The sequence below is a fragment of the Trichechus manatus genome, unplaced genomic scaffold (assembly GCF_000243295.1).
Source record: "Trichechus manatus latirostris isolate Lorelei unplaced genomic scaffold, TriManLat1.0 scaffold00203, whole genome shotgun sequence".
NCBI lineage: Eukaryota > Metazoa > Chordata > Mammalia > Sirenia > Trichechidae > Trichechus > Trichechus manatus.
In genome coordinates, this window is record NW_004444139.1 from 1566738 (window position 1) to 1574889 (window position 8152).

Below are 8152 nucleotides of genomic sequence, written 5' to 3' on the forward strand. Positions count from 1 at the left end.
GGTCTTCTCAACATGCTCAGTGCCTGCCCAGGCCTCACGGTCCCGGAGGAGCAAAGCAGAGAAGAAGTCCTCAGCCAGCTCAGACCAGTCTTTGAGCTGGACACCAGTTTGTACATTCAGCCTGGTCAGGCCTATGACACCCCAGGCAACACGCCCCTATAAGGGAGAGGAGAGGAAACGCCTCTACCATTTTCAAAAATATCAACTCCAACAAAGTATAGTTAGCATTACAATTACACAGAACACAACTTCAGATTTCTTTATTAAAAAAACACCTCTCCCTCCCCAAATACTCGGCCAGAGAAACAGGTACATAAATTCACAATAAGGGGTAAATAACTGACTCTGCCTTTCTTGAGAGGAGGTTTAAAAGAATGAATAAAAGCCTGTTAAACATTGTCTCTAATTGCAGAATGAAAAGCATTTTCCAGTTAAAAGAATTTCATACCCTTGGAAGGGTGTGGGTATCCTATTTGGTGACACAGAACCAGCACAAGCCGGTTAAAGAATATAAACAGAAAAAAGACCATCTATAGTAACAACAAGAAACTTAAAAGTATCTATGAATTTCCTGAAGAAAACCACACACAGGGTACTGAAAGATGAAATACAGCCTAAATAGACAGGATACACCATGCCCCTACATGGGAAGACTGAATACTGAATGATGTCACTCAATTTTTCCCAAAATAAATAAGTACAATTCTAAAACACCCCGGCATATATCACGACTTAATAAAGTTGCTGTCCAGGTGATTCCAAACCATGGTGACCCCATGTGTGTGAGAGGAGAAGTGTGCTCCATAGGGTTTTCAGTGGCAATGACCTTTCAGAAGCAGATCGCCTGGCCTTTCCTCAGAGGTACTTCTGGGTGGGTTCAAACTGCCAATCTTTAGGTTAGAAGCCAAGCACTTAACTGTGCCACCTAGGGACTCCAAATGTACGCATTTAAAAAAAAAAAAAACCACCAAACCCGTTGTCATCAGGTCAATTCTGACTCACAGCGACACTACAGGACAGGGTAGAACTGCCCCATAGGGTTTCCAAGGAGCAGCTGGTGGATTCAAACTGCTGACCTTTTGGTTAGCAGCCGAGCTTTTAACCGCTGCCCCACCAGAGTTCTGTATATACACAGGTCTACGAAATTCTAACACATCTGTAGATTAGCCATTGTTTTTTAAAGTCTGGATCCACACCTTATAGCAGATGTCAGTACAAGTTGCCATTGGGATAAAAAATCCATTTCTTAAGGTTTTATTTTATGTAAATATGAAGCAACTACTTATCACTCAATAGGAAAGGCCTTTGTGAGCCTAAAAATCAACGGGAAAAAAAACAATTCTAGCGATATAAAACTTAAAATTGGTACATACGTGCGCGCGCGCGCGCATAGAACTTAAATGCAAACAATAAACTAGAACAGCCACAAACCAAATGGCTAACAGCCTTAAAATAGATAAAAAGCAATGGATTAAAAAAAAATACTCCTTGCAGTGGGCTGAATGGTGGTCTCCAAAAAGATATGTCCACATCGTAGGCTCTGAAACCGGTAAATGTAACCTTATTTGGAAAAAGACCTTTGCAGATGTAATTAATTAAGTTAAGGATCTTGAGATGAGGACTTTACCCGAGTGGGCTTTAAATCCAGTGACGAGTGTCCTTATAAGAGACACACAAAGGCAGAAAGGTGACCATGGGGGTAGAGACTGGAGTGATGCAGCCACAAGCCAAGGAATGCCTGGAGCCACCAGAGCTGCAAGAGGCAAAACAAGAACTCCCGGAGGGCGCACGGCCCTGCCGGCCAGGGAGGGAATACATTTCTGTTCTTTTAAGCCAAACAGTTGTGGTACTTTGTTACAGCAGCCACCAGAACCTAATATTCCCCCGGTGAACAATGGAATGGGCAAGGAATGTGCAATTAAATCACTCCTTTCAAGTGTTTGCTGAGAACGAGTACGTGCTCAACACTGTCGGACCACCTCCTAGGCGCACAGGCTGAGCACAACAGACACAACACGTGCGTCAGAGAGCTCACTCACCCGACTCCCCCTAGGCTGGGCTCCCTTCTCAGGAGGGTGGGACCCACCCCACCCAGTTTTTACAAACTTCTCCTGCATGACCCACAAACCTTCAGTAAGTGTACCAAGCCCCCAACACTGCCCAGGGTGACGTACGGGCCATCTTCCCCATCAGAGGGGAGAGGCACAAAGCCCCAGCTCTGGTCTTGCCCACTTGCCTATTCAGAAGACGTAGCCCATAAAAGGTTCTCGCTGACCTACTTGACCCTTCTAAGCTTTCTGAAAAAGCCAGATTTGTAAGATGCATTTCTGGGCTTCTGAGCCCAAAAGTCCAACCCTCCCTTGAGACCAACATAAAATGGAGCCTCACACACCCTAACTGGTTTTTCCTGTATCCTCCACCTGCCCCAGTGGAGAATGTAAACTGCTCTGGCATGAGGCTCAAGCGGTCTTTACTGTGGGGTTACAGGGGCCGCCGGGGCCCAGTCAGCACTGACCCCAGGCTCTGCAGGCAAGCAGCACACCTTGCCCCACGCAGTTTCCAAGCCCAAGCATAAGGAGCACTAACTCGAAGTTCAGAGTGGGGCATTAAGCCTGGGATCACAGCGTCTCCTGTGCCAGGAATGTGACCCGGTGACACTCCTCCATCAGTGGCCCTACATTCGTCTTCATCCCTTTCTCTTACCCACACACTCTAGAGTTGAGCTCCGGCCACACCGCACCTCCCCTCGCTCAGGTCTCCACACTCGACTTGCAGCTTCCTCCATCTGCCTTCCTCAATGTCAACCACACTGAGGCCAGACTGACCTCACGATCCCACTCTCACAAGGCCCAGTGACACCGAGGCCATCACTCATGGTCACACTCCAGCTGATCCATGACAGCTGAATCGCCTCACGGCACACGGGTACTTCCTGCTTGAAGAATACCACTTCCGGGCGTGGATGGGGCTGTGGACAGTGGGCCCCGTGAAGGCACAGAGGTGCCTGTCTGCTCAGAATTATACTGTCTAGGACATCAACCATGTGCTCAGCCAATGCTGAACTCTAATTTCACATTCTCTGCAGTGTTATTCTAAGCTAGAACTACAGAATCTGCGAAAAGTTAAGACACTCCCCTGCCCTCAAAGGGTTGACAGTCTTCTGGGGAACATCAAACAGTACAGGAAAAACAGTAAGATATGGTGGACTATGAACACTTCCCTGAGACACAGGACAGAAAAAGGCCAGTAATACTCATCCCGTGAGGAGCGGGGAGGAGTGAGGGGTGAGACAATGCTTGAACAAGGAGACAACATGGGAGACAGACTTGGAACGGATTTCCATAGCTGAAGGGAAGAATGAATAAGAAAGCAATCTCAAGCAAAGGTGCAAGCAAAGACCGATGGTGGGAAGGGAGAGACAGGCCTTTAGGGAACAATAACTGTAAAAAAAAAAAAAAAACCAAACCAGTTGCCATCAAGTTGATTCCAACTGATGGCAACCCCACGTACATCAGAGAAGAACTGTGCTCCCTAGGGTTTTCAATGGTTGATTTTTTGGAAGTAGATCACCAGGCCATTCTTCCAAGGTACCTCTTGGCAGACTCAAACCACCAACCTTTGGGTCAGCAGCTGAGTACCTGACTGCAGGTGGCACCCAGGGACTCGTTGGGGGATTACCCTGCAGCAAACCTGCTCATGCACTAACTCACCCGAATCCCCAACAATTCCACAGCAGCAGTTACAGTGACAAGCCCCAGCTGACAGCAGGAAGCAGAGGTTCAGAGAGGTTACCTGACTTGGGGCAAGCACACACAGCCAGTAAGTGGCAGAGCCAGGAGTAGAATCTAAATCTGTTTCCAAAACCTACCACACTCTTCACCATATCCTACCCGGGGGGTGCCTTTGCTGGCTAGAGGACACCTGGCCAGGAGTCTCTCCATTTCTCCTTTCTGGACAGCCTCTGCCTCCACTGTGGAGACCGATTAGTTTTCCTACAGCATATCCTATGACCAAGAAGCACATAGATCCCCCCACCCCACCATCCCCACCCTGAGTTAAAGGGTCTTGTTCTTCCTTCTTCCCTCGAGAACTAGCGGTGAAGATGATGCCTAAGCTGACTAGCTCCACTTGCCAGCTGACCCTGGACGAGGCATGCTGGCTCCAGTCTCTCCTTGTCTGTAAAATACTGTTTACTACATTCTGAACAATGATCTGGGAGGAAAAACAAATTACTACAGGAAGTGATGAAAAGCCTGTTCTAATTTCAGATTTGTGAAATGTGGAAAAAGAAAAAGGTTGTTCTTAGAATCAAGGAAATAGGGTAATAAACAACCAAAATTTATTTGTTGTCCAGCTATCCACCAGGATATTGCTAAGCCCCTTCTGTGCAATTATTTTATTTAGTACACTCAATAATCCGAGAAGGAAGACCCATGATTGCTCCATTTGACAGATGAGAAAATTAAGTTCCAGAGAGGTTCACCAACTTGTTCAAGATAAGCCCAGATCTGTGTTACTCCAAAGACTGAGCACCAGCCACTAGATTACCCATTTCATATTTGCTGAACTACTTCACATGATGTCTAGTTGTTTCAAAGGTCCCTCCTAGCTGTACTATCCAGAGACTGTACATTGTATTTCCTCCTAATTTCCTGATATTCATTTTATTTCATGACCTTCTTCTACACACCTAAACTTTCCCCTTCCTTTAATGCTCAAATTCCTAACATCTCATGAACTTGGTTCGCTGAATCAAGAGAGACCACAGAAAATGTGATTCAACGCAATCTCTACTAAAATTCCAACAGCCTTTTTGGCAGAAATGGAAAAGTCGCTCCTCAAATTATATGGAATTGCAAGGTGCCCCAAACAGCCAAAATAGTCTTGAAAAAAGACAAAGTTGGAAGGCTGACATTTCTTGATTTCAAAACTTACTACAAAGCTACAGTAATCAAAACAGAGTGGTACTGGCGTATGGGCAGACATATAGAGCAATGGAATAAAACTGAGAATCCAGAAATAAATCCATATATCTATGGCTAACTGATTTTAGACAAGGGTATCAAGTCCATTCACTGGGGAAAGAATACTCTTGTTAACAAATGGTATGGGACAATCGGATTTCCACAAGCAGAAGAATGAAACTGGTCATCCACCTCACACCATATGCAAAAATTAACTCAAAATGAATCAATGACCTAAATCGAAGAGCTAAAACCATAAAACTCTTAGAAGAAAAACTAAGGGTAAATCTTCATGGCCTTGGACTTAGTGATGGATTCTTAGAGACAATGCCAAAAGCACAAGCGAGAAAAAGAGAAGACAAATTACACTTCAACAAAATTACAAACGTTTAAGACCAGATTTACTGATCTGACAGAGACTAGAGAAACCCCAAGAGTATGGCCCCCGGATACCCTCTTGACTCAGTACTGAAGTCACCCCTGAGGTTCACCCTTCAGCCAAGATTAGATTAGACAGGTCCATAAAATAAAACAAGACTAAATGGGCAAACCAACCTAGGGGCAAGGATGAGAAGGCAGGAGGGGACAGGAAAGCTAGTAAAGGGGAACCCAACCCAAGGTCAAGAAGTTGAGTGTGTTGACACGTCATGGGTTTAGCAACCAATGTCACAAACAATATGTGTATAAAATGTTTAATGAGAAACTAACTTGCTCTGTAAACCTTCACCTAAAGCACAATTAAAAAAAAAAAAAACAAACCTGGTTAAGTCCTTGAAATTTCCAGGTCAAAAACAATTGTGATTAATTATGATGAATAAATGTATCTACCCAACTGATTTAAAAAAAAAATTACAAACATTTGTGCATCAAAGGACATTATCAAGAAAGTGAAAAGACAACCTACAGATTGGGAGAAAGTATTTGGAAATCAGGTATCTCATAAGAGCTTAATATCCGGGATGTGTAAAGAACTCCTCCAACAAAAACAAACTCCTACAACAAAAAAACAAACAACCCAATTAAAAAACGGGTGAAGGACTTGAATAGACGTATCTCCAAAGAAGATATACAAATGGCCAATAAGCACATGAAAAGATGCCCAATATCATTAGGAAAATGCAAATCAAAACCACAATGAGATACCACCTCATACTCATAGTAACCCTGTAGGACAGAGTAGAGCTGTCCCATAGGGTTTCCAAGGAGTGGCTGGTCGTTTCGAATTGCTGACCTTTTGGTTAACAGCCATAGCTCTTAACCACTGCGCCACCAGGGCTCCTCATACTCACTAGGATGACTATTATCGGAAGAACGAGAATAACAAGTGTTGGAGAGGATGTGGAGAAACTGGAACTCTGATCCACTGCGGCTAGGAATATAAAAGGGTGCAGTGAAAAAGAGTTTGGCGGTTCCTCAAAATGTTAAACACAGAATTACCATATGATCCAGAAATCCTACTCCTAGGTATATACTCAAAAGACTTGAAGGCAGGGACTCCAAGCCAATAGTTAGATACCAATGTTCACTGCAGCATTATTCACAACAGCCAAAAGGTGGAAACAACCCAAGTGTTTATCAACAGATAAATGGATAAGCAAAATGCGGTGGGTACATACAAGAGAGTATTATTCAGTCATTTAAAAAAACAAAGGTCTGATACATACGACAGCATGGATGAACCTTGAAAATATTATGCCAATTGAAATAAGCCAGACAGAAATATTGTATGATCCCACTTATATGAAATACCTATAACAGGCAGATTCACAGAGATTAAAAAGTAGATTAGAGTTTACCCAGGACTAGGGGAGAGAGAAATGGGGAGTTATTCCTTAATAGGTAGAGGAATTTCGGTTTGGAGTGATGAAAAAGTTTTGGAAATAGAGGTGATGGTTGCATAGCATTGTGAATGTACTTTATGCCACTGAATTAACTGCATATTTTAAAAAGGTTAAAAAATGGCAAATTTTATATTATACATTTTTTAATATATACATACACACATATATATACATACACATACACACATATATGATGCACCTTAGAAGGCTGATCAATATATAATCACACTAACGCAACAACCAGAATGGAAATAATGAGAATGTTCACCCACTGAAGAATGTAACTAATGTCACTGAGCAATCTGTGTAGAAATCATTGACTGGGAAACAAAACCACCGTGTAAACCTTCACCAAAAATACAATAAAATATCATTTAAAAAAATAAATAAATCTCCACACTGTGGCATAAGGTTTGCTATTCGATTCTAACTCATAGCGACCCTAGAGGACAGAGTAGAACTGCCCCATAGGGTTTCCAAGGAGCGGCTGGTGGATTCGAACTGCCGACATCTTGGTTAGCAGCCAAACACTTAACCACTGCACCACCAGGGCTCCCACAATAAATGAGTCTCCCTGAAATATATGTTCTCAGACGATTTAAAATAGTTTGAACATATGATAAGGTTATAGTCATTAAGACCAGGTAGTTTTTGGCATGGGGACAAATAAACCAATGGAAGAGAATATGCAGCCCAGAAACAAACGTTCACGTATCCAGAACTTGATACATCGCAGTGACAAACAGAGGAGGGACTTTTCAATAGTGTGGGATAAGTGGTTATCAACATGGAAAGATAAATCCCTACCTCACACCATACATCATAAATTAATTCCAGCTGAATAAAAGACCGAAATATGAAAAGCAAAACCTCAACATTTTTAAAGAAAATATAAGACTACTTTATGATTGCGGGGTAGGAAAGGATTTCTTAAATTCGAAACAAATGTACAAACGATAAATGTCAAGGCTATGTAAAAATGTATGTCTTCTAGAATAAAAGACACCATAAAATTTAGAGATAAGTTTCAGACTGGGAAAAGATATTTGCACCACAACACAAAACAAGCAAAGGATTAATGTACATAATATGTACATAAATAAAGAAAAAAATCCTGCGTATCAGGAAGACAATGACAAATAGCAGAGGAAAAAAATGGGCTAATCTTGTAAGTAGACAAATCACTGGTAAGGAGGATGACCATAATTTATGACCCAAACAGATGTTTTGAAAATACAAGGGGTGCTATTAAGAAGTATATAGTCCCCTGGTCTCGGGGAACATCTAGTTCAATTGACATGACACAGTTTATAAAGACAATGCGCTACATTCTACCTTGGTGAGTAG

The 8152-nt window shown here is 42.7% G+C and overlaps 1 protein-coding gene across 1 annotated transcript in view; it reads right to left on the bottom strand.

Moving 5' to 3' along the window:
• The window catches only part of TFCP2L1 (transcription factor CP2 like 1), a 77684-nt gene that overhangs the window by 31837 nt on the left and 37695 nt on the right, over positions 1 to 8152 (bottom strand). The gene's annotated exons all lie outside the window — the stretch shown is intronic.